Source organism: Panulirus ornatus, chromosome 71 (genome assembly GCF_036320965.1).
Source record: "Panulirus ornatus isolate Po-2019 chromosome 71, ASM3632096v1, whole genome shotgun sequence".
Lineage (NCBI taxonomy): Eukaryota > Metazoa > Arthropoda > Malacostraca > Decapoda > Palinuridae > Panulirus > Panulirus ornatus.
This window is the reverse complement of record NC_092294.1, coordinates 14,095,049-14,122,845: the sequence shown is the minus strand read 5'-3', so window position 1 is coordinate 14,122,845 and position 27,797 is coordinate 14,095,049. Positions and strand designations below refer to the sequence as shown.

The 27,797-nt window shown below is 46.3% G+C and overlaps 1 pseudogene; it reads right to left on the bottom strand.

Annotated features, from left to right (window-relative positions):
* Nucleotides 1-152: 152 nt before the first annotated feature.
* The window catches only part of LOC139747958 (peptide methionine sulfoxide reductase MsrB-like), a 58,694-nt pseudogene continuing 31,049 nt past the window's right edge, over nt 153-27,797 (bottom strand).

Below are 27,797 nucleotides of genomic sequence, written 5' to 3'. Positions count from 1 at the left end.
TACTATCTTTTTTCTGTTTGACTAGAGTTTCAGAAGGTGCTTTGTTATCTTTGGCACTATCTTTTTTCTCATGAATTTCTAAACTTAGATTCTCTTCACATGAAATTGAAGCATTTAATTCTAATTTCATTTTACCCTCCACATTTTGTATGTTTTCTTTTTGTTCTACAGTGTAATCTTTGATATCAGGCCACCCATTTGTAATAACAGCACCATTAGGTACAGGTCCTTCAGAATCATTGACATCAACTTTAGAATGCCTAGGAATCTCTAAATTCTTTTCGTTAATCAGTGTCTTTTCCTCTGTGTTCTTTGACTGATTTGAGTCAAAATATTGTACTGATTCATCATAATTACCATTTTTTATTTCAAAGTCTTGACCGTGGGTTGAAATAATTTCTTCATTGTTGCATTTATCTCTACTTAATTTTACAGTACCTAGTGCATGGGGTGAATGTCTGGTTGTGGAGAGATTAGAGCCCTTAGAATTATTTTCTAGTTCACACTTCAGACTTTCATTATCAAGGGTTTTCACTGCGCCATTCATAAATGAACCTGTTTTTTCTGAAGGAGATTTCAAGTTAATCCTAGAATTCAAGTTATTAGTTGTAGGCTCTAAGGAGTTTTTGCTACTGATAATCTCATTATTTTGATCTACAGATACACTTATATTTTCATTCTGTTCTGTTATGTTAATTACATTAGAACCATCCCGTGAAGCTGCTGTTTTGATACTTTCAGATTCTTTTGATGATTTCTTGTCCATAAAAAACTTTTCCCTTTCTGTAGAACTCTTTATACTCTTTGAGGTAACTGTACCTGCATCCTGATTTACATGTGTCGCAGCAAGCCACTCATTCCTAATCTTCATGTTTCTACAGGCTTCTTCACTAGCCCCCTGAATTACATGCTTAGGTCCTGGAACAGATATGTGTGATACCTTTACAAGTTTTGATGGCTCTTGAGTGGTGGCATGAGTATCCTTAAGTACACCATCTGTCAAAGTTGCACTGGTGCCAAGAGAACCTACAGTCTCACGTCCCCCACTGGGACCAATTGACGTGTCTCAGGATTGTGGTGTGGTGGCTTCACATACATCCATGTTGGATACTCGGAAGCACATGCGAGCTCCAAGAGCACAAGAGTTAGATGGCGAGGCAAGGTGCACCAGAGGTTCTGCTGGTCTGGGTGTTGATAATGACCTGACTTTCTCCTGTTAGGAAAAATGATATACCATAATTAGCTTATATAATACTTAGTATAACATATACATCATGAAATGTGGACAATGAAATCTGGTGTCAAGTTAGCTATGACATAAATCATATGTTTTAATGGTAAAATCTTCCATTTCTTTGTCAGGCATGTGAAAAAAATGTGTAAGGTAGATGGCTTCTGACTGCATCCTTGAGGAATTTGAGGAAAAAATGAAGTTAAAGAAATACTCTGTCATTATTGGAAAACCTAACGTCTTGGTATTCTTGAGTGTTACATTGGATTCATGGCTACAAATTACCATAATTTCATTACCAAATTTTCTGTGTGCAAATGTTAAAGTGCAATGTCAGTTTAACTAATGAATGGGAAAGGAAACGAAAGCCTTTCTAAAAATCTATAAATGTTTCTCCCTAATCTGATGCTCTGTATATGATGTCACCCTCTCAATTACCATTCTCATGTACAACTCACCTTGTAAACTCAGTAAAATTATCCCTCTGTCACTCAAACATTCGGCTTTGTCCCCCTTTCCTTATACAATGGCACTATACATGCATTCTACCAGTACTCAGACATCTCACCATAATTCATACATATAGTGAAAATTGTAACTGACCAATGAATTGCAAAGTCAACCTCTTTCTTAAGAAGTTCATCTGTAATACCATCAACTTGCGACATTTCATCCTATACACCTCTTTTTACCAAACCACCTGCCGTGACTCCCTTAATTTGCATAGCTTCCCGATCCAAACACCCTACATCTGCCATCATATTACAACCAGACTCATTCAACAGTCCTTCAAAGAATTTACTCCATCTCCTCTTCATTTTATCTCTGCTTGGTACCTCACCCACCTTCACTGGTGTTCCCATTTTCTCCCTTGTTTTTCTCGCATTATCAACTTCCATCATTCACAGAACACCATCGTCACATGGTCTTTAAGCATTTTTGGATCTAATCACCTACTCATTCAAGGAATACCCATTATCATCCATTACAAGTACATTTCTTTGGTCTGACAAATAAACTCTACCTCTGGTATCCATAAATATATTTTCCTATAATATTTTTGCTTTCTGTGTCCTGTGTCTCTTAGCTGTCACCTCCCTCCAGTGAAGTTTCTGTTACTCTTATCAAATCCATGGGATATTTACAGTTATAAATGTATTAAGCCCTGTTAATGCTTCATTAAGATGGTATTTTCTTTTCTAAGGGTTTGAGTCTTCTTATCATTATGATCTATCAGCAAATATAAATGAAATAAACTGTCATTCTATCTTATTATTCTAACTAGCTTCCCATTTACAAACAGCATTATACAAGCAACATATATATATATACAAATGATTTCCTCAAAGTGGGGTCCCTAGTCCCAGCCCTGAAGAATGGCAATATGGCACATACATCCAAATCCCTGGTATAATCTCTTTACCCCTACTAAGATAAAAACATACTAAGCAAGATGAGGCTTAAATACAAACCTTTTGTTCTAAATTACGGACACAGGTGTCATCCACAGGTCCCTGAGCTTTGAAGGATAGCGATGAAGAATTAACACAGAAGCGCTTCCCTGTGGGTTTGGGCCCATCATCAAAAACATGACCAACATGGGCCCCACATGTTGCACAAGCAACTTCTGTCCTGGCCATAGATGGGTTGCACACCAGCAGCAAAAGGTTGGCACCAACTGAAAGGACAAAGATTATTATTTCATGCAGCCCATTCCTTCTGTGTTGTTATTACAAAGTACTGAATGAAAATATCCAGCTGCATATACACTGCAGAAAAGTGGCACATGAGGAACCTTCCTGAACAAAATATCCAAAACATTACTGATGAACTTAATCCGTTGGTAGGACCTTTACATACATAAAATAGTCAAGAACTAACTATGCCACATAAAACTGAGACCATATTGTCAGCAAAAACAGGGGTTCATGAGGTGACATTCTACAATGTTGTGTACATTTATATTAGCCATATATTGTAGGAAGTACAAGGCAGGTTGAAGAGAGAAGGCAAGATCACAGGGAATGGGAAAATAAATGGTAGTAGTTAGTGTAAAAGCATGGATGATCAACACACACACACACACACATACATTCACAGGCTCCCCTGGTTAAGTCCACATGGGTTCGAATCCCATTCGCAACAGCCAGTCCACACTTAACCAAGTTGCTCATATATAAATACTTGATCGCTGTTTCGTGTGTCAGCAAGGTAGCGCCAGGAAACAGATGAAGAACGGCCCATCCACTCATATACACACATACATAAACGCCCATGCAAATACACATACATACATGTAAATATTAACATATACACATATACATACATTTACATACACATAAACAGACATATACATATATATACATACACATGTACATATTCATACTTGCTTGCCTTCATCCATTCCTCGTGCTACACCACCCCACAGGAAACTATGATTAGGCATAGTTCACTCATTCTCCGAAAAATTATGTAAGGAGTTAAGCAGCTCCCACCGAAACCAATAGCACAGCCATATAAATGCAGGTATACATATATTCCATATGAGTTATTCTACTTATATACTTCAAACTCAAACTTCCTCACCACAAGGTCAAAACTGTTCTGCAGCACCATGAGTACACTGCACTATATCCTGTGAAACTCTATAGGTGCTACATGTTTCAAACGTCTAATGTGATTAAAGTCTACCACTCTTGCACCATGAAGGTCATCCCTATATAACATACAACACAATGCTTAAAGCTTGCTTTGGCCAACGTGTTCAGACTGAGAAGAATTCTTTGTACAAAGTTTGAGGCCTCTTATGGCATTTCTATGCAACAAAAGTGATAAGGATGACTCAAATCTTTTCTTATAATAAGATAAATAGAAATATGATTAATCATATACTGTATCACTATATCACTGAAGGTCTACTTCTCAAAGAATTATCATGAACATTAATCTCTTAACAAGAAAATTACTTCAGTTATATATGGAATACTTTATTCTGCTACACTTTACTCATGGTAAAGAACTACTTACCATGAGAGAGGTCTTGCTTCAAGGAGACCTTGTCTTTTTCAATGATATCAAAAAAGGCTGGCCATCCCTGACCCAGAGTCATATTTGGTGTGTGAGAGAAAGAGCTCCTCACCACCCCCCCCCCCCCCCTGTTATCTCCGTGTTATCTCCGTGTTATCTCCGTGTTATCTCCGTGTTATCTTACCTCTCTCTTATCTCCGTGTTATCTTACCTCTCTGTTATCTTACCTCTCTGTTATCTCCGTGTTATCTCCGTGTTATCTTACCTCTCTGTTATCTTACCTCTCTGTTATCTCCGTGTTATCTCCGTGTTATCTCCGTGTTATCTTACCTCTCTGTTATCTCCGTGTTATCTCCGTGTTATCTTACCTCTCTGTTATCTCCCCTGCCTGTTATCTTACCTCTCTGTTATCTCCGTGTTATCTTACCTCTCTGTTATCTCCGTGTTATCTCCGTGTTATCTCCGTGTTATCTCCGTGTTATCTCCGTGTTATCTTACCTCTCTGTTATCTCCGTGTTATCTCCGTGTTATCTCCGTGTTATCTCCGTGTTATCTTACCTCTCTGTTATCTCCGTGTTATCTCCGTGTTATCTCCGTGTTATCTCCGTGTTATCTCCGTGTTATCTTACCTCTCTGTTATCTCCCCTGCCTGTTATCTCCCCTGCCTGTTATCTCCCCTGCCTGTTATCTCCCCTCCCTGTTATCTCCGTGTTATCTTACCTCTCTGTTATCTCCGTGTTATCTTACCTCTCTCTTATCTCCGTGTTATCTCCGTGTTATCTCCGTGTTATCTCCGTGTTATCTCCGTGTTATCTTACCTCTCTGTTATCTCCGTGTTATCTTACCTCTCTGTTATCTCCGTGTTATCTCCGTGTTATCTCCGTGTTATCTCCGTGTTATCTTACCTCTCTGTTATCTCCGTGTTATCTTACCTCTCTGTTATCTCCGTGTTATCTCCGTGTTATCTCCGTGTTATCTTACCTCTCTGTTATCTCCGTGTTATCTTACCTCTCTGTTATCTCCGTGTTATCTTACCTCTCTGTTATCTTCGTGTTATCTTACCTCTCTGTTATCTCCCCTGCCTGTTATCTCCCCTCCCTGTTATCTCCGTGTTATCTTACCTCTCTGTTATCTCCGTGTTATCTCCGTGTTATCTTACCTCTCTGTTATCTCCCCTGCCTGTTATGTCCCCTCCCTGTTATCTTCGTGTTATCTTACCTCTCTGTTATCTTACCTCTCTGTTATCTCCCCTCCCTGTTATCTCCGTGTTATCTTACCTCTCTGTTATCTCCGTGTTATCTCCGTGTTATCTCCGTGTTATCTCCGTGTTATCTTACCTCTCTGTTATCTCCGTGTTATCTCCGTGTTATCTCCGTGTTATCTTACCTCTCTGTTATCTTACCTCTCTGTTATCTCCGTGTTATCTCCGTGTTATCTTACCTCTCTGTTATCTCCGTGTTATCTCCGTGTTATCTTACCTCTCTGTTATCTCCGTGTTATCTCCGTGTTATCTCCCCTCCCTGTTATCTCCGTGTTATCTCCGTGTTATCTCCGTGTTATCTTACCTCTCTCTTATCTCCGTGTTATCTCCGTGTTATCTCCGTGTTATCTCCGTGTTATCTCCGTGTTATCTCCGTGTTATCTCCGTGTTATCTTACCTCTCTGTTATCTCCCCTGCCTGTTATCTCCCCTGCCTGTTATCTCCCCTGCCTGTTATCTCCCCTGCCTGTTATCTCCCCTCCCTGTTATCTCCGTGTTATCTTACCTCTCTGTTATCTCCCCTGCCTGTTATCTCCCCTGCCTGTTATCTCCCCTCCCTGTTATCTCCGTGTTATCTCCGTGTTATCTCCCCTCCCTGTTATCTCCGTGTTATCTCCGTGTTATCTTACCTCTCTGTTATCTCCGTGTTATCTCCGTGTTATCTCCGTGTTATCTCCGTGTTATCTCCGTGTTATCTCCGTGTTATCTCCGTGTTATCTCCGTGTTATCTTACCTCTCTGTTATCTTACCTCTCTGTTATCTCCGTGTTATCTCCGTGTTATCTCCGTGTTATCTCCGTGTTATCTCCGTGTTATCTTACCTCTCTGTTATCTCCGTGTTATCTTACCTCTCTCTTATCTCCGTGTTATCTTACCTCTCTCTTATCTCCGTGTTATCTTACCTCTCTGTTATCTTACCTCTCTCTTATCTCCGTGTTATCTCCCCTCCCTGTTATCTCCGTGTTATCTTACCTCTCTCTTATCTCCGTGTTATCTTACCTCTCTGTTATCTCCGTGTTATCTTACCTCTCTGTTATCTCCGTGTTATCTCCGTGTTATCTCCGTGTTATCTCCGTGTTATCTTACCTCTCTGTTATCTTACCTCTCTGTTATCTCCGTGTTATCTTACCTCTCTCTTATCTCCGTGTTATCTCCGTGTTATCTCCGTGTTATCTCCGTGTTATCTCCGTGTTATCTCCGTGTTATCTTACCTCTCTGTTATCTCCGTGTTATCTCCGTGTTATCTCCGTGTTATCTCCGTGTTATCTCCGTGTTATCTCCGTGTTATCTTACCTCTCTGTTATCTCCGTGTTATCTCCCCTCCCTGTTATCTCCGTGTTATCTTACCTCTCTGTTATCTCCGTGTTATCTTACCTCTCTGTTATCTCCGTGTTATCTTACCTCTCTGTTATCTCCGTGTTATCTTACCTCTCTGTTATCTCCCCTGCCTGTTATCTTACCTCTCTGTTATCTTACCTCTCTGTTATCTCCCTGTTATCTTACCTCTCTGTTATCTCCCCTGCCTGTTATGTCCCCTCCCTGTTATCTTCGTGTTATCTTACCTCTCTGTTATCTCCCCTGCCTGTTATCTCCCCTCCCTGTTATCTCCGTGTTATCTTACCTCTCTGTTATCTTACCTCTCTGTTATCTCCCCTCCCTGTTATCTCCGTGTTATCTTACCTCTCTGTTATCTCCGTGTTATCTTACCTCTCTGTTATCTCCCCTCCCTGTTATCTCCGTGTTATCTTACCTCTCTGTTATCTCCGTGTTATCTCCGTGTTATCTTACCTCTCTGTTATCTTCTCCTGGGTCACCCTGTACTGTATCGGGGTCAGACGCTTCAGCATCTGTTCCTTCTCTTCTTTCTTGAGGATCCTGCTGGGTTTGCCTGGGTTCTCCTGGGGGCCCCTGGGTCTCCACACCCTCGGGGTCCTGGGCGTGTTACCCGGCCCGTTGGCCGAGGGCCCGCCCCGCTGGGCAAGGCTGCTACGGGGTGTTACGGGGCGCAAACCAAACCTGGACTCCATCTTTGCTTCCTGGGGGAGAGATAAATGATAACTGAATTATCCAATAAATAAATATATATGTATATGATTATACACATGAATACCTACATACGATAGATAGATAGATAGACAGACAGATAGATAGAGATAGACAGATAGATAGATATATGGATAGATGGATGAATAGATAGAGATAGATAGATAGATAGAGATAGATAGATAGATAGATAGATAGATGGAGAGATAGAGATAGATAGATAGATAGAGATAGATAGATAGATAGATAGATAGATGGAGAGATAGAGATAGATAGACAGATAGATAGAGATAGATAGATAGATAGATAGAGAGAGAGAGAGAGAGAGAGAGAGAGAGAGAGAGAGAGAGAGAGAGAGAGAGAGAGAGAGACTGACTCTAAACCCCCCAGAAACTTAACCCCCCCCACTCCCACCCCCTGATAAACTCAGGGGTCACATCCACCCCCGCTTATGACCCCCGTCCCCCCCAAAACCCCCCACCCCAGAGGTCAAGGCTCGCGTCAGCGGGAGGGGGGAAAGGGGAGGGGGAAGGGGTGGGGTGAGGAAGAAGAGGGGGGAGCGAGAGCACGTGACACGGGTCACCACGTGTCACGTGCACACGGGGTCGGCACGTGTCAAAGGTCACCTGGAATGTGGAAGCCATGTTGACCTAATAAGAACTCCAAATTGTCTTCTGGGTCGATGTAAGCTAAGCTTATTTCCTCCCCCCTCCCCCCCTCCCCCTCCTCAACGGGCCGGGCTTATCTGAAACACACACACACACACACACACACACACACACACACGCCACCAGGCCTCAAGCTGACCAAGTTGGCGAAGCCTTACGCTTAAGCTGGCGTCAATATAAAGTCGTACTAGAACGGAAGTTGGTGACGAGGGTGATGTTGGAGGACGAGGTTGTAGGTGATGTTGGAGGACGAGGTTGTAGCTGGTGTTGGAGGACGAGGTTGTAGGTGATGTTGGAGGACCAAGTTATGTAGGTGATGTTGGAGGACGAGGTTGTAGCTGATGTTGGAGGACGAGGTTGTAGGTGATGTTGGAGGACGAGGTTGTAGCTGGTGTTGGAGGACGAGGTTGTAGGTGATGTTGGAGGACCAAGTTATGTAGGTGATGTTGGAGGACGAGGTTGTAGCTGATGTTGGAGGACGAGGTTGTAGGTGATGTTGGAGGACGAGGTTGTAGCTGGTGTTGGAGGACGAGGTTGTAGGTGATGTTGGAGGACCAAGTTATGTAGGTGATGTTGGAGGACGAGGTTGTAGCTGATGTTGGAGGACGAGGTTGTAGGTGATGTTGGAGGACGAGGTTGTAGCTGGTGTTGGAGGACGAGGTTGTAGGTGATGTTGGAGGACCAAGTTATGTAGGTGATGTTGGAGGACGAGGTTGTATAGCTGGTGTTGGAGGACGAGGTTGTAGGTGATGTTGGAGGACGAGGTTGTAGGTGATGTTGGAGGACCAGGTTGTAGGTGATGTTGGAGGACCAGGTTGTAGCTGGTGTTGGAGGACGAGGTTGTAGGTGATGTTGGAGGACCAAGTTATGTAGGTGATGTTCGAGGACGAGGTTGTATAGCTGGTGTTGGAGGACGAGGTTGTAGGTGATGTTGGAGGACGAGGTTGTAGGTGATGTTGGAGGACCAGGTTGTAGGTGATGTTGGAGGACCAGGTTGTAGCTGGTGTTGGAGGACGAGGTTGTAGGTGATGTTGGAGGACCAAGTTATGTAGGTGATGTTGGAGGACGAGGTTGTATAGCTGGTGTTGGAGGACGAGGTTGTAGGTGATGTTGGAGGACCAGGTTATAACTGATGTTGGAGGACCAGGTTATAACTGATGTTGGAGGACCAGGTTATAACTGATGTTGGAGGACGAGGTTATAACTGATGTTGGAGGGCCAAGTTATGTGTACAAGGCCCAGTGGGGAAGGGAGGAAGGGAGGGAGGAGATGAATGCTCGAGGATCAAGCCACCTCCTCCTCAAGGACGACATCCCCCCCACCCCCCACCCACCCCTATAACCCACCCACAGCAACCCGCGTTCAACACCACACAACCCACCCACCTACCTCACACCACCCACCCCACACAACCTCTTTAGAACGCCCCCCTCCCCCAGGTCGACCTCCAAAGAGACGCGTACGAGACGCGTCCGTTATGTTAATGATATGGCAACAGCTGGGGAGAAAAGAGGGGGGGGAGGGAGGGGGTTTGAGTTTCGACCCCCCGGGGGGGGGGGGGCACACCGGAGAAAACATATATACCACGCTTGCATTTCAGCCACACACACACACACACACACACACACACACACACACACACACACACACACACACACACACACACACCTCGTTAAAAACCCACAAAACCTTCTAAGAAAAAACATGTTTGTTCTAACTAGCAGTTTTGTGTGTGTGTGTGTTTACCAAGCAAAGATGGCTGTATTGAAGACCCCCACCTCTCTCTCTCTCTCTCTCTCTCTCTCTCTCTCTCTCTCTCTCTCTCTCTGGTTACCTGAATCTCTCTCTCTCTCTCTCTCTCTCTCTGGTTACCTGAATCTCTCTCTCTCTCTCTCTCTCTCTCTCTCTCTCTCTCTCTCTCTCTCTCTCTCTCTGGTTACCTGAATCTCTCTCTCTCTCTCTCTCTCTCTCTCTCTCTCTCTCTCTCTCTCTGGTTACCTGAATCTCTCTCTCTCTCTCTCTCTCTCTCTCTCTCTCTCTCTCTCTCTCTCTGGTTACCTGAATCTCTCTCTCTCTCTCTCTCTCTCTCTCTCTCTCTCTCTCTCTCTCTCTCTCTCTCTCTCCCTGGTAGGGGGCTACCCCACCTCCGTACCGGGTGGAGGGGGGGGGGGGTGTGGGGGTGTGGGAGGGTGGTTCGGTTCGTTCAGTCACGAGGAAGTGAACGGGAGTGAACCACCACTTCAGTGGCTGTCAAGTGCCACTCCCCTGTCCCACCACCACCGCCAGAGGGGTCTATCTCAACTATCTATCTCACCCCACACGTGTGGTGGGCTGTGGGGGGACACCCGCGCCCATGGCAGCAAGGGCAAGGCTAAACCCAGACATGTGGCGAGGGATTATGTAATGCTGGCTACATGGGGGGAGAGCGCGCTCGCGCGCGCGCCGGCATGAACACGGCGTCGAAACCACACCAGCTGACCACATCCTGTGGGCGTGGGGGGCGGGCGTGGGTGGGAAGGCGTGGGCGGGCGTGGGGGCGTTAGGCAACCACGAAGCGTGTAGACGGCTTTACACCCCCCCCTACCACCACCCAGCCCCCGTGGGGGGGGGGGGATACACATACACTCGGCTCCTCCGCTTCCGTTTTCTATCGTCAGCGCACCGTGACGTCACCGAGGGGGGGAGGGGGGGTCATGAACTATCATGAACTACCCCCGCCCCCCCCATTAACCACACACTAACAACAGCGAGGGAGAAAATATATGTGTGTTCTCCATGACCACTCCCCCTTCCCCCTCCCCTCCCCCACCCACTGTAACTCATACACTCTATGGTTCCCTACTGTAACTCATATCTGCTGCCTTCATTCACTCTATAGTTCCCTGTAACTCATATTTCCTGCCTTCATTCACTCTATAGTTCCCTGTAACTCATATTTCCTGCCTTCATTCACTCTATAGTTCCCTGTAACTCATACTTGCCGCCTTCATTCATTCCCGTGCAAATAAATATTCTTAAAACTATATGTAAACAATTACCTATAGTCTTCGCTCACTATTCTCAACTATTGTTATATCTAAACTACGTCAAACATACTTCAAAATATATATAAAAATAGCATATATGTTTTTATATGCTAATAAATATATATGACTTATATGATCGGGTATAAATAGGAGTTTATTTATCAGCAAACAAAGGGGGGGGGGGGTTGATTTACGGTGCGACAGTATAATCCTGCACTGACAGACGCAAGAAATGGGGTTAAGGAATGGGGGAGGAGAGAGAAAAGGGGCATTAAATGGTCCCCATTTGCTGATAATCTCCACCATTATGGACATATAAACAACCCAAGGTAACGACATGATAACTACATCTATCATAGATATTTTTACTTCGGTAGAAACCTCCAAATAAACACATTATGAGGGGGGATACGAAGGCGGGGTGGGGGAAAGTATATATATATATATATATATATATATATATATATATATATATATATATATATATATATATATATATACTACGTCCACATTCCCTGTGGAAGGTGGAGGGAAATATGTGAAATTCGAGCTCCCGAGTTATTGCTTCCAACCCCAACAACTGAGTAAGATAAGACTCTTAAAATGTATAAAATGGAGGAGGAGAAAAAGAAAAAAATATCACCTATCTGTTCTGTAATTCAATATCTTCCTTTTTCTCTGAGTGATGCTGATTTGAATAGTGACGTCATGATTCTAAACGCTAAGTCTTGTCCTTATATATATATATATATATATATATATATATATATATATATATATATATATATATATATATATATATATATATATAAAGTTGAAAATACATGTTACATTATTTCCTACAACAAATGAGCAACTTCCTCTCCAAGACGAGTCAACTACGCACACTGTCGGCCGATTGACTGACCAATGAGAAATCGTGCTTTCCTGACTGACCAATAAGAGCGCGTGCTGCTCTCATGACGTCAAAGAGTGTCGCTTTACTCCAGTGCTGCCAATAAGTTTCTTTGCTCACCCGCTAACTTTTCACTTCAAGGAAAAATCACTTTGAAATATGGATGCCCTGAAGTAAACGCCCATCGTATTGTATAACGTATATTGCGCTTCTCTTATAACATATGGAAAACAGTTCCTTAGCGATGGCGTTAATCTGGTAATGATATATTGCACGGGCCGACGCCTCCAGACAAGTGTTGCCACGAAGGCGGTGATGCAAGACTCGCTTTGTCCCACGTTTCAGTGTGGCAACATTCTCACCACCTACCCTACACGTTATAAAAAATACCTACCTCACTAGCCGATATGATCTATCTTAGTATATCAAGACAAATACATATATAAAAATCAAATACATAATAGTACATACAAGCTAGCGAGTAGCGCTCACCGCTTATCCAGCTAGTTGTTCATTGAGCCGTGTACACAGTAGAATATAAAGCCGATAATAATGGTGTGTTTCGCCTTTGATTCAGGTGAAGTCAAACGATAAATGCAGGTTAGCGATCCCAAGCCTCTACAAGGCTGGCGGACCAGCGTCGTGGGCGGAACGCCATTTCAAGGAAAAGAAGAGGAAGACAAGAGACATACAGACGTACGGACGGACATAGCCGCGGGGGCCATGGCTGCGGGTAGGGAAGGGGAGGGGGTATATTCTCTCTCTCTCTCTCTCTCTCTCTCTCTCTCTCTCTCTCTCTCTCTCTCTCTCTCTCTCATGCACATCATTTTTAATACACTTCAGTCCCCGCCCTCCCCCCTCCCTCCTCCAGTATGTTGTCCTCTCTTTCTCAACAATTTCGTGGTTTTCGCTTCCTGTTGTGCCACCAAGAGGTTACTGCTACACTGCGAGCAGCGTTGCCAACTCATTTGCACCCACTCACGTCTCCAAGAGGGAACATTCTCTCTCTCTCTCTCTCTCTCTCTCTCTCTCTCTCTCTCTCTCTCTCTCTCTCTCTCTTTGTCAGGAGGTTTTGAATATCAATATCGTCCCTACATTCTTCTAGATGTGAGATATTAATATAATACGATGATATATCTAAATAATCCATTAATTTCAAGGTATGGCTTCGAGTGAACGAACCCAAACCTCCCTAAATTTTCAGCTTTACCTTTCTCTCACCTTCACAAATTCGCACTCAATAATGTGTGCGTAGTGACACGCACGGTAGAAGGATCTGCTGCTTAAACTCTGTGACCACGACCCCACGCTCTGAACGCCCTTGGATTAATAATGCTCTTGCCTTCGACCAGACCCGCTGTGCAGATTCAAGTCGACGAAAAATGAAAATCGAATGTGATTTCGCACGCATGGAGGTGAGCTATGCAAGTCCCAGAGGCGTCACACTAACGAAGAGTTTCCTAAGGCATTGCTTGGAATCCCAAAAGGCCACTTCCCAGGGAAGGAGGCCATGCATTCCAAGCACTTGAACCCCGAGCTCAGGGCCACAAAATCACTTAACCATCGGGGAACGAGAGACGGACTTGAGAGGGATCTTTAAGCATAAGGCAATGTTGGCAATGGTGTTCTGAACCCCTGTGACCTTCAGGTACCATAAGAGGTCAAAGGTGGAGGCCGTGACCTCGAGTGCCTGGGGGAAGAAGGACTGGATGTCCAGTGGGGTTGCGACAGGCTGCGATAGGATGCGACAGTCTTCGACGGGATGCGACAGGATGCGACAGTCTTCGACGGGATGCGACAGGCTGCGACAGTCTTCGACGGGATGCGACAGGCTGCGACAGTCTTCGACGGGATGCGACAGGATGCGACAGTCTTCGACGGGATGCGACAGGCTGCGACAGTCTTCGACGGGATGTGACAGTCTTCGACGGGATGCGACACTAACGGAATAAATAAGAAGAAGAGAGGCAAAAAAAAAAAGCAAAAAGGGTAATAAATAAACTGCCATGTTTCTCTCGGTAAGTGCCACGCCAAAATAAGCCGTCGAGAGAGCGTTCCCCTTACTATCATTGCAGCGCCTTGGAGGCCAACCAAGTCCACTGGTCGAGGCCCTAACTCATAAAGTGTAGTTCAGTGATGGGTTCAAGTTCCTCGTCTTCACCAGTGCAATATGTTGCACCTAGAGACGTGCCCGTACAGCTCTCATGGCCACAGACACCCTAGTGATTCCTGTCCAGATGACAGCAGGTTGAGACGAGACAGGGGAGAAGACGGGGTTCCCGCTACACTAGGACAGTAGACAGGGGGTGGGGGGGTGTAGACAGGGGTAAGACATGTCCCCAGACGGAAGGAGGAAGACACTAGGGGAACAACAAACATCCAAAAGAAATCACAAGTAAATGTATATAAAGGTTCGTTCCGTTCCACGCGGGACGGGAAAGGGAGGGGACAACCCCCTCTCCCCATCAGGGAAGGAAAGGAAAGGAAAGGACTTCCATCCCACAAGGTGGGAGGGAAAGGAAGGGAAAGAGAAAGATCTCCTAAGACAGGTTTTCCCCCCCGGGGGGGTGCTGGGCAATATGAGACATGGCTTTCCTTGTTGTGTTTACCAGCCCGTGGCTGGCCGGATGGGAGGGGAGGGGGAGGGGGAAAGAGGGGGGGATCTGTCTCTCGCCTCAGGCGCTGCCACCACCGTCCTGACACCTCTAGAGGAGGTGTCAGGACGGTCAGGTGGTGTCAGGAGGCATAGGTGGGGGGGGGGGGTGTGTGTGACCCCGAGCTGTGTTTATGGTGTTGTCAGCCGACTGGTGGCAGAGCGACGTGACACCCCCCCCCCCACCCCCACTCTGCCAACAGTGAACAACACAACCCCACCTACAACAACAACAACAACAACAACAACAACAACAACAACACCATCACCACAGCCACAACAACATCCACGCCCCCGACCACAACCCACTCACCCCTCCCCACACACACACACACACACACACACACACACGGGGCATTTCAAATACCAACCAACACACGTACACACTTAAAAAAAAATACATACATACACCAGACGCCTCACCTAACCTAGCACGAACCATCGAACCCTTTCCTCCTGTCATCTTTGATCATTATCCAGCGTGGACGAAGCCATCAAGACATGTTTGCCACCTCTCCCGCCACACCTTCAACAGAGAGACACCAGTAAGGTCTTAAAACCACCAGACGCCACACTGTGCTGGGGCCTGACCCGTATATACGCACTAGTCATGAGTGATGACCCGGATATATACAATATACCCTCACCAAACATGGAAGGAATGTGTATCTATGGTTCCGTGTGTGTGTGTGGGTGTGTGTGGTATTTAACACCGACCCATTGCCTTTAACTTTTTAAAATTCACTACACATCGATCTCGTGTCTACAGCTGGCTCCAACGCCCTAAAAGCCTAACAGTTGGTACATTTACGCGTCCCTGGCCGTCCACCATCCTGACTGACGCATTTACACTCGTCTCTCCACTATTATACGTTCAACACAGCCTTAATACACCTGAATACAGAACGCGTTCGTCTCTATCCACGGATCGACCATAGATATTCATCTCTACACAGATATACAAGACACAAACACCAGTCCGCCATTAAATATGACATACACTCCTCTCTCCACCATGATACATGTTATGCACTTTACCCTAATCCACTGACGTGTAAAATACACTCAAACACGCCATCCACTTAGGTTTGTAGCGCCCTAAAAAAAAAAAAAAACATTTGTCACTGCGCAGGCGTTTCGCGCATCGCACGATGACGTCATGAAAGAGCGCGAAGTTTGATAGAACGTTCTATTAAGAAATCTTTACTCGGGACTTGCTCTTTCCCGCAATGCACCTCCAGTAACTCAAATTAATTCTAAAATATAAGTCCATAAATCCCTCCGCTGCAGCTACTACGTACGAGAACAATGGATATAACAAGTTATAATTTTCAAAATGCCTCGTTCGTGCAGCGCAAACGGATGTAAATTTTCGGAGTTTTCCCTTGCCCTGAGGTCACAGATTTTACGAACCTGCTATGAATATAACAGCCATTAAAATATGACAAAATATTACGGAGATTATACTCAATTCCTTGTAATGATAATCCCCGAATTCCTTTAGGAATCTGAGATAATTTCTGATAAGTCGACTGCGAAAATGGTTCTTTTAGAGATTGCCAAGACAGTTTCGTGGCTGTCCCAGGTTAATAATGAGTTTATCCAGTGGTGAAAAAATTAATATATACATAATGACGTTTAAAAGAACAATTACAAGATATAAATACTTTAATGAAATTTGAAAAAATGTGTAAAAATAAGGTTTAATTCCCTCCTTTGGCACTCGTTCTCATATTTACTTATAAGCTACGAATTGCCTCCTTTTGACAACCTCCATTCCTCAATAAAACTCTAAGATTACTCTTCTTCAACTCCTATTTATAGATTAATTAAAGCCTGGCCTCAATGGAAGGTAATTTTTGACCGCGAAAAAGAGGAAGCCTCTTTCGTTTTCTGTGAAATGAAATAAAAAAATAAAAACAGTTCAGTCCCTTTCGTTTTCGATGATATATGCCAAACATGGCGGGGATATTGCTCCACTTTCACCACAACGAAGATCTTACATGTAAAAGATAACAAGGATAGAGGAATGAAGATAACAGCTGGAGCGAATATTATATGAATTCATGACTGTGACCTACAGAAAGAAATTGTTGACAAACATCTTCACTAAGTAAGGCAATTTGGCACCATGGCTCAGGATAAGGTTTGAGTGAGCTAGGTAAGGAAATTTGGCAATATTTGGCCCAGATAAGGATGCCTGGCAAAAAGGTATAGATAAGATAATAGCTATGAGGTAAACAAAATTTTTTGGCAACTTGGGACTATATAAAATAAAAGTGATCTTGAGCTAAATAAGGTAGTTTGGCAATTTGGGTCCACGCACGTATATGTGCCCTACTTACCCAAAACCAGGTGTTGGTAAGGTTCGCTATAGGCTACTTACGTCACAGGCAATATGGAGTCTAAAATCAAATTAACTATTGAGCTAAGTAGAAGAAGGTTTGGCAAACATGGCTGCTGTAGATAAGGTCAGCTGTGAGATAAGCAAAGGAGGTTTGGCAACTCCGGGATGTAACAGATAAGAACTAAGTGTTGGGAGTGGTTGGTTAGTGGCCCTTGTGACGTGGAGGTAATATATATACATCTCTCTCTCTCAGCAACGCCAATGACTTCTCTGTACCCATCATTCCCCAATCTATAATTAATCTACTCCACAAATCATTAATCTTTATTGTAATGACTTTGGTCGCCCCTACTATTCAATACATCGACCTTTTGTTAATCAATTCGTTTATTAATTACATTTAATAACCCTTTAAGATATATATATATATATATATATATATATATATATATATATATATATATATATATATATATATTCTTTCTTTTCATTCATACTATTCGCCATATATATATATATATATATATATATATATATATATATATATATATATATATATATATATATATATATATATTTGCCAGGAACAATTTTCTCCACCTTGAGCACAATCTGCGGGAGGCCATTTTGGCCATTGAAACCATTTACATAATGTATTAACTCTGTATTACAGACACAAATGTTTTCGTCCTTTGGTCGAACTGATAAACACAATTCCATTTGAAAAAAATATATATATTCTGCGATATACCAACAACATAATATATATACCAACTACATAATATATATACCAACTACATAATATATATACCAACTATATCATAATATATATGCTAACTTCATCATAATATATATACCGACTACATCATAATATATATACGAAATACATCATCATATATATACTATCTTGATCATATATATACCAACTTCATCTTATATATACCTTCATAATATATGTAACAGCTACATCATCACATATATAACAACTAAATTATATATACCAACTTCATTATATCATATATACCAACTACATTATAATATATATATACCAAATACATCATAATATATACATACCAACTTCATCATAATAGGTATACCAAATACATCATAATATGTACATCAATATCACAATATATATACTAACTTCATCATATGATATATACCAACTACATCATAATATATATACCAACTTCATCATATTATATATGCCAACTTCATCATAATATATATAAGAGCTACATCATCACATACATAACAACTACATTATATATACCAACTCCATCATATTATATATACCAACTACATCATAATATATATACCAACTCATATATATACCAGCTACATCATCATACACACACATATATATATACCAACTTCATCATAGTCTTAGGTTTATTATTACGCCAGAAATGACGTGATCAAAAAGGGCGTAAATAAAGGAGTAAATAAAGAGCAGATATTGCCGAGCAGCCTAGCCTAACACACACACACACACACACACACACACACACACACACATACCGACATTAAATATAAACTCCGTAGCTATTCACTGTCGCTCTCATAAAAAAAAACTGGCCATAGATATATCTAGTACACGAATTGTCCTCAGGAATTAAAAAATAAAAACAAAAATAAATAGCAGAGGCGGCCATAGGTAAATATAAGTATTGTTTAGAGGAAAATAATTATTGACAATAGCTGACAACTCTTAAAACCGATGTTGCCAAATTGTGAGCACAACATAGTATTGATCTGCGCTCTTCTGTGAGGCTCTCATATTATACTCCCTTAGGGAAGGTCATGGGGTTAGGAAAGGGAGGTCTGGGGTAAGGGAGAGGCAAAAGGGAGGGATATAAACGAGTAGGGATAGATAGACAATGGATACAAGCGGCACCATTGTCAGGGGACAGGTCGAAGAAGAGAAGGAAGATGTTAAACTGCAGCGTGTGGCGTTACGGGCTAAGGTGACGTCACGTGGTGACGCCACGCAGCTGCACCACCATACCGTGACACGAGGCCGCAGACCGTGACACGAACACACGAACGAGCGACACCGCCAAAAAAGCTACCACCGCCGCAGCCGCGGTCATTATCGTGCATCATGCAAGGTGCGCTCACCTCCTGATCGTCGCAAAGTCTGTAATTATCGTTGGGGTGGATGTCCAATCTTTGTATATGGCTTTTAAAATGGCCATGCATTACTATGGGAGTGGAGTATAATACGGGAGGGGAGGCATGCGACCATCGCCTTTCTCGAATAAGAACACTGCTCTTCTCTGCTGCTACGCACATTGTAAAATCGTCAATATTGAGTTCATCTGGAACTGTTTTTACCCACCTGTGAAGGAATCTTGTGAATGTTTCTATGCGTTTTCATGTTGTTCTTCTTATTCTTCCTGCATAACATCTCAATTATGTTCTACCATCGGTATGTGCATATATCATCCCCCACTCATTATTTGACCACATACTGTTATTTTAAATGGTCTCTGTATTTAAAATTATCATAAGTACTAACGGGTCTCCCTAGCTCTTGCCACATTTACAAATATACTTTTGTTATTCGCCCTTCAAAGGGTATATACACTCCACATGCAATATCCCTTTCCATCTTATTTGAAATCTGTCTTCAATGAAAAACATTCCATTTGTTTTCAATGAACTACATTCACTTCTCTGTTTATAGAAAATATCTTGATCTTGTATTATTATCTATTTTATAACCTGTGTTTACACCCATTTGTTTACATTTGGGGGTCCATCAAGTGATAGGAGGCGCTGTCTTCACCTCTGATGTCTTTGTTTACGTCTCGGCAGAGAGAGAGAGAGAGAGAGAGAGAGAGAGAGAGAGAGAGAGAGAGAGAGAGAGAGAGAGAGAGAGAGAGAGATAAACAAAGACAATTATAAGCACATCTACAACAAACGTATATTCTTTTTTTTGTTACAAAAAATAAAAAGGACAATCTATACATACATAACTTGATCATTTCTAACTACTCTTTGCTCCAAGACTGTGAAGAAAACCAATAACCACACCATGACTTTTACCATGACCTTTAACCTCCCTTGTGTGACCTTGAAACAAAAGCCTCTCTCTCTCTCTCTCTCTCTCTCTCTCTCTCTCTCTCTCTCTCTCTCTCTCTCTCTCTCTCTCTCTCTCTCTTTCCTCCCCCCCCACAGCTACGACCCTGAAGGAGGGGGTGGGGGGGATGAACACACCGGACTCTTCCCCCCCCCCCTCTTCTGAAGAACTTGTGAACAAAGAACAAATGCCTCGTGTGCATGAGAGGCGTAAGAGCAACACCAGAGAGATGCGACCTTGGTTAGCAAGGCGAGGAGCGGGTGTGGGGTGTGTGTGGGGTGTGGGGTGTGGGGTGTGTGTGTGTGTGTGTGGGGAGGGGAGGAGATGGTGCAAGCTAAATATATGGGGCAGGAACTCTGCTCTATACGCACGCGCGTGCATCATCATGACCCCTACCTACCCCCCTCAACCCCCCCCTTTCCTCCCTCCACCGCCCACGTCCCCCCAACCCTCCCCCCCCACTTCCCCCATAGCGCACGGCACGCGCGTGCAAAGACCGCGCTAACAGACCCCCACGGTGTTCACGCGCGTGCAAAGACCCTATAGTGCCCGCCCACACACCCCCACACATCCCACAAGACTTCTCATCCGTCATACGCAACTCCCCCACCATGCGTAACGGACGCTCCTTTAAGTAGCTAGCGGGACTGGTAAGTTAGGCTCCTTGAGGAAGAGGAGGAGGAAGAGGAGGAGGAGGAGGAGGAGGAGGAAGAAGAAGAAGAGGAAGAGGTTCCGTAAGGAACAAATAGGGGGTTAAAAGGGAAGATCCAGGAGCATATATATATATATATATATATATATATATATATATATATATATATATATATATATATATATATATATATATATATATATATCTTCCTATATAACAGGTTTCTACATCAATGTATCTATTTACAATATATGTCTACTATACATTATACACTTCTCTTACAACATTGTAGTTGTTTACAACAACATTCATCTGGTACTGACTAGAGATAAACAATAATAACAACATTCCTTGATATATACGTCTTTATATTATTATATATTACAACTTACAACCCACAACTGGTCCTGGTAGGTGTATAGGACGTCTCTAGATTAAATATAAGACACTAGGACACACACATCTTCATCTGAGAATAGAAATATATTATTTTAGACCTGGCCAGTGGAGACATGGCTGGCCACGGGTGTCGAACCCTGGGCCACGTCGTCCTGGATCATAAGGGGAAGATTCTGATCATATAACACAGGTGATCGACCCTAGAGGAGGGGGTTGTAGCTACGACGTAAAGGGGGGGGGGGGAGATGAGTGGGGTCGTACCTACAAGCGTTGTGAGACGAGACGACCCCTCCAGCTACGACAGATGGGTCGTTTGAGGAGGACGACACCAGACGCAAGATTTTACGACCCCCAGACGCAACGGTCATCGGTAACGTAACTAGAGACGTGAGGCAGCGCGTGACGCGCGCGCGTGTGACCCCATTATAAGGCACCTCTCCTTGTACGCCACTCCTTTCTGTGACCATGTTGTTTAAGACACTACGCCCCATACGCATGACTTAATGACGTGCGTCAACCTCGTATTCAGTCGCTTAGAGAAATGCGTCAGGAATTTCTGAACAACCCATGACGTGTTTGTGTAAGGGGGGGTCCCCTCTCTCGGGGGTGTAGGGGGGGGAGTGTAGGGGGGTGTGTTCCCAGACCCTATACATTCCACGGGAGGGAGTGGGTGGGTCGTGGTGGGTTGTGGTGGGTTCCCAGGGCCCACCTGTGACGCATGACCCACCCATACCATTGGGGGGGGGGGGGCCTATCTTCCTCCTGCTGGCGACTGTCCCCTTACGATGGCGACCACTTCCCAGCGACTGTCCCCCTTACGATGGCGACCACTTCCCAGCGACTGTCCCCCTTACGATGGCGACCACTTCCCAGCGACTGTCCCCTTACGATGGCGACCACTTCCCAGCGACTGTCCCCTTACGATGGCGACCACTTCCCAGCGACTGTCCCCTTACGATGGCGACCACTTCCCAGCGACTGTCCCCTTACGATGGCGACCACTTCCCAGCGACTGTCCCTCTTACGATGGCGACCACTTCCCAGCGACTGTCCCCTTACGATGGCGACCACTTCCCAGCGACTGTCCCCCTTGGTGACCACCTGCCAGCGAACGTCTCTCGAGGATGGCGACCTATTCCTGGCGAACGTCTCCCCACGATCACGACCAACTCCCAGCAAACGTTCCTATGGTTTCCCAAACATGGCCAGCCCCTTCCATGGTGGCCAAGGGTAAATGGGGCATGTCTGCCACTAATGGCCCGGGCCAAACCACGCTAATGGGGTCACTACCCAGCCCCCCCCCCCCCCCACGACACACACACACACATACACACACACACACAACCCACCCCCACCTCATCTTCTTCTTCTTATGCTGTTCTCCTTCTTCCCACACCCACACTCACCACACTGCCTCCTCCTCCCCCCACACATCTTATAACCCCACCCCCACACCGCCCCGCCCCGCCCCATTCATCTAAGCACCTCCCTAATACTGCCATTCCCACAAGGTCACACAGACGCGTTGACACAGCTAACACCTCAAGACTAAGGGCGCCTTATACCTTGGCGCCTTATACCTTATACTGTGTGTGGTGCCTTAAACCTTATACTGTGTGTGGGTGCCTTATACCTTATACTGTGTGTGGGTGCCTTAAACCTCACACTGCGTGTGGCCACCTTAAACCTTATACTGTGTGTGGGTAGGTTATAGTGTGTGTGTGTGTGGCCACCTTATACCTTATACTGTGTGTGGGTAGGTTATAGTGTGTGTGTGTGTGTGGCCACCTTATACCTTATACTGTGTGTGGGTGACTTATACCTTATACTGTGTGTGGGTACCTTATACCTTATACGACGGTACGATCCTTGAGCACGACGGTACGATCCTTGAGCACGACGGTACGCTCCTTGAGTACGACGGTACGATCCTTGAGCACGACGGTACGATCCTTGAGCACGACGGTACGATCCTTGAGCACGACGGTACGCTCCTTGAGTACGACGGTACGATCCTTGAGCACGACGGTACGATCCTTGAGCACGACGGTACGATCCTTGAGCACGACGGTACGCTCCTTGAGTACGACGGTACGATCCTTGAGCACGACGGTACGATCCTTGAGCACGACGGTACGATCCTTGAGCACGACGGTACGATCCTTGAGCACGACGGTACGATCCTTGAGCACGACGGTACGATCCTTGAGCACGACGGTACGATCCTTGAGCACGACGGTACGATCCTTGAGCACGACGGTACGATCCTTGAGCACGACGGTACGCTCCTTGAGTACGACGGTACGATCCTTGTGCACGACGGTACGATCCTTGAGCACGACGGTACGATCCTTGAGCACGACGGTACGATCCTGAGCACGACGGTACGATCCTTGAGCACGACGGTACGATCCTTGAGCACGACGGTACGATCCTTGAGCACGACGGTACGACCCTTGAGCACGACGGTACGATCCTTGAGCACGACGGTACGCTCCTTGAGTACGACGGTACGATCCTTGAGCACGACGGTACGATCCTTGAGCACGACGGTACGATCCTTGAGCACGACGGTACGCTCCTTGAGTACGACGGTACGATCCTTGAGCACGACGGTACGATCCTTGAGCACGACGGTACGATCCTTGAGCACGACGGTACGCTCCTTGAGTACGACGGTACGATCCTTGAGCACGACGGTACGATCCTTGAGCACGACGGTACGATCCTTGAGCACGACGGTACGATCCTTGAGCACGACGGTACGCTCCTTGAGTACGACGGTACGATCCTTGAGCACGACGGTACGATCCTTGAGCACGACGGTACGATCCTTGAGCACGACGGTACGATCCTTGAGCACGACGGTACGATCCTTGAGCACGACGGTACGATCCTTGAGCACGACGGTACGATCCTTGAGCACGACGGTACGCTCCTTGAGTACGACGGTACGATCCTTGAGCACGACGGTACGATCCTTGAGCACGACGGTACGATCCTTGAGCACGACGGTACGCTCCTTGAGTACGACGGTACGATCCTTGAGCACGACGGTACGATCCTTGAGCACGACGGTACGATCCTTGAGCACGACGGTACGATCCTTGAGCACGACGGTACGATCCTTGAGCACGACGGTACGATCCTTGAGCACGACGGTACGATCCTTGAGCACGACGGTACGATCCTTGAGCACGACGGTACGATCCTTGAGCACGACGGTACGATCCTTGAGCACGACGGTACGATCCTTGAGCACGACGGTACGCTCCTTGAGTACGACGGTACGATCCTTGAGCACGACGGTACGATCCTTGAGCACGACGGTACGATCCTTGAGCACGACGGTACGATCCTTGAGCACGACGGTACGATCCTTGAGCACGACGGTACGATCCTTGAGCACGACGGTACGATCCTTGAGCACGACGGTACGATCCTTGAGCACGACGGTACGCTCCTTGAGTACGACGGTACGATCCTTGAGCACGACGGTACGATCCTTGAGCACGACGGTACGATCCTTGAGCACGACGGTACGATCCTTGAGCACGACGGTACGATCCTTGAGCACGACGGTACGATCCTTGAGCACGACGGTACGATCCTTGAGCACGACGGTACGATCCTTGAGCACGACGGTACGATCCTTGAGCACGACGGTACGATCCTTGAGCACGACGGTACGATCCTTGAGCACGACGGTACGATCCTTGAGCACGACGGTACGATCCTTGAGCACGACGGTACGATCCTTGAGCACGACGGTACGATCCTTGAGCACGACGGTACGATCCTTGAGCACGACGGTACGCTCCTTGAGTACGACGGTACGATCCTTGAGCACGACGGTACGATCCTTGAGCACGACGGTACGCTCCTTGAGTACGACGGTACGATCCTTGAGCACGACGGTACGCTCCTTGAGTACGACGGTACGATCCTTGAGCACGACGGTACGATCCTTGAGCACGACGGTACGCTCCTTGAGTACGACGGTACGATCCTTGAGCACGACGGTACGATCCTTGAGCACGACGGTACGATCCTTGAGCACGACGGTACGCTCCTTGAGTACGACGGTACGATCCTTGAGCACGACGGTACGATCTTGAGCACGACGGTACGATCCTTGAGCACGACGGTACGATCCTTGAGCACGACGGTACGATCCTTGAGCACGACGGTACGATCCTTGAGCACGACGGTACGATCCTTGAGCACGACGGTACGATCCTTGAGCACGACGGTACGCTCCTTGAGTACGACGGTACGATCCTTGAGCACGACGGTACGATCCTTGAGCACGACGGTACGATCCTTGAGCACGACGGTACGATCCTTGAGCACGACGGTACGCTCCTTGAGTACGACGGTACGATCCTTGAGCACGACGGTACGCTCCTTGAGTACGACGGTACGATCCTTGAGCACGACGGTACGCTCCTTGAGTACGACGGTACGATCCTTGAGCACGACGGTACGATCCTTGAGCACGACGGTACGATCCTTGAGTACGACGGTACGATCCTTGAGCACGACGGTACGATCCTTGAGCACGACGGTACGATCCTTGAGCACGACGGTACGATCCTTGAGCACGACGGTACGATCCTTGAGCACGACGGTACGCTCCTTGAGTACGACGGTACGATCCTTGAGCACGACGGTACGATCCTTGAGCACGACGGTACGATCCTTGAGCACGACGGTACGATCCTTGAGCACGACGGTACGATCCTTGAGCACGACGGTACGCTCCTTGAGTACGACGGTACGATCCTTGAGCACGACGGTACGATCCTTGAGCACGACGGTACGCTCCTTGAGTACGACGGTACGATCCTTGAGCACGACGGTACGATCCTTGAGCACGACGGTACGATCCTTGAGCACGACGGTACGATCCTTGAGCACGACGGTACGCTCCTTGAGTACGACGGTACGATCCTTGAGCACGACGGTACGATCCTTGAGCACGACGGTACGATCCTTGAGCACGACGGTACGCTCCTTGAGTACGACGGTACGATCCTTGAGCACGACGGTCCGATCCTTGAGCACGACGGTACGAGCCTTGGGAAAGACGGTACGATCTTGAGCACGACGGTACGATCCTTGAGCACGACGGTACGATCCTTGAGCACGACGGTACGATCCTTGAGCACGACGGTACGCTCCTTGAGTACGACGGTACGATCCTTGAGCACGACGGTACGATCCTTGAGCACGACGGTACGATCTTGAGCACGACGGTACGATCCTTGAGCACGACGGTACGATCCTTGAGCACGACGGTACGATCCTTGAGCACGACGGTACGCTCCTTGAGTACGACGGTACGATCCTTGAGCACGACGGTACGATCCTTGAGCACGACGGTACGATCCTTGAGCACGACGGTACGATCTTGAGCACGACGGTACGATCCTTGAGCACGACGGTACGATCCTTGAGCACGACGGTACGATCCTTGAGCACGACGGTACGATCCTTGAGCACGACGGTACGATCCTTGAGCACGACGGTACGATCCTTGAGCACGACGGTACGATCCTTGAGCACGACGGTACGATCCTTGAGCACGACGGTACGATCCTTGAGCACGACGGTACGATCCTTGAGCACGACGGTACGCTCCTTGAGTACGACGGTACGATCCTTGAGCACGACGGTACGATCCTTGAGCACGACGGTACGATCCTTGAGCACGACGGTACGATCCTTGAGCACGACGGTACGATCCTTGAGCACGACGGTACGATCCTTGAGCACGACGGTACGATCCTTGAGCACGACGGTACGATCCTTGAGCACGACGGTACGATCCTTGAGCACGACGGTACGATCCTTGAGCACGACGGTACGATCCTTGAGCACGACGGTACGATCCTTGAGCACGACGGTACGATCCTTGAGCACGACGGTACGATCCTTGAGCACGACGGTACGATCCTTGAGCACGACGGTACGATCCTTGAGCACGACGGTACGATCCTTGAGCACGACGGTACGATCCTTGAGCACGACGGTACGCTCCTTGAGTACGACGGTACGATCCTTGAGCACGACGGTACGATCCTTGAGCACGACGGTACGATCCTTGAGCACGACGGTACGATCCTTGAGCACGACGGTACGATCCTTGAGCACGACGGTACGATCCTTGAGCACGACGGTACGATCCTTGAGCACGACGGTACGCTCCTTGAGTACGACGGTACGATCCTTGAGCACGACGGTACGATCCTTGAGCACGACGGTACGATCCTTGAGCACGACGGTACGCTCCTTGAGTACGACGGTACGATCCTTGAGCACGACGGTACGATCCTTGAGCACGACGGTACGATCCTTGAGCACGACGGTACGATCCTTGAGCACGACGGTACGATCCTTGAGCACGACGGTACGATCCTTGAGCACGACGGTACGATCCTTGAGCACGACGGTACGATCCTTGAGCACGACGGTACGCTCCTTGAGTACGACGGTACGATCCTTGAGCA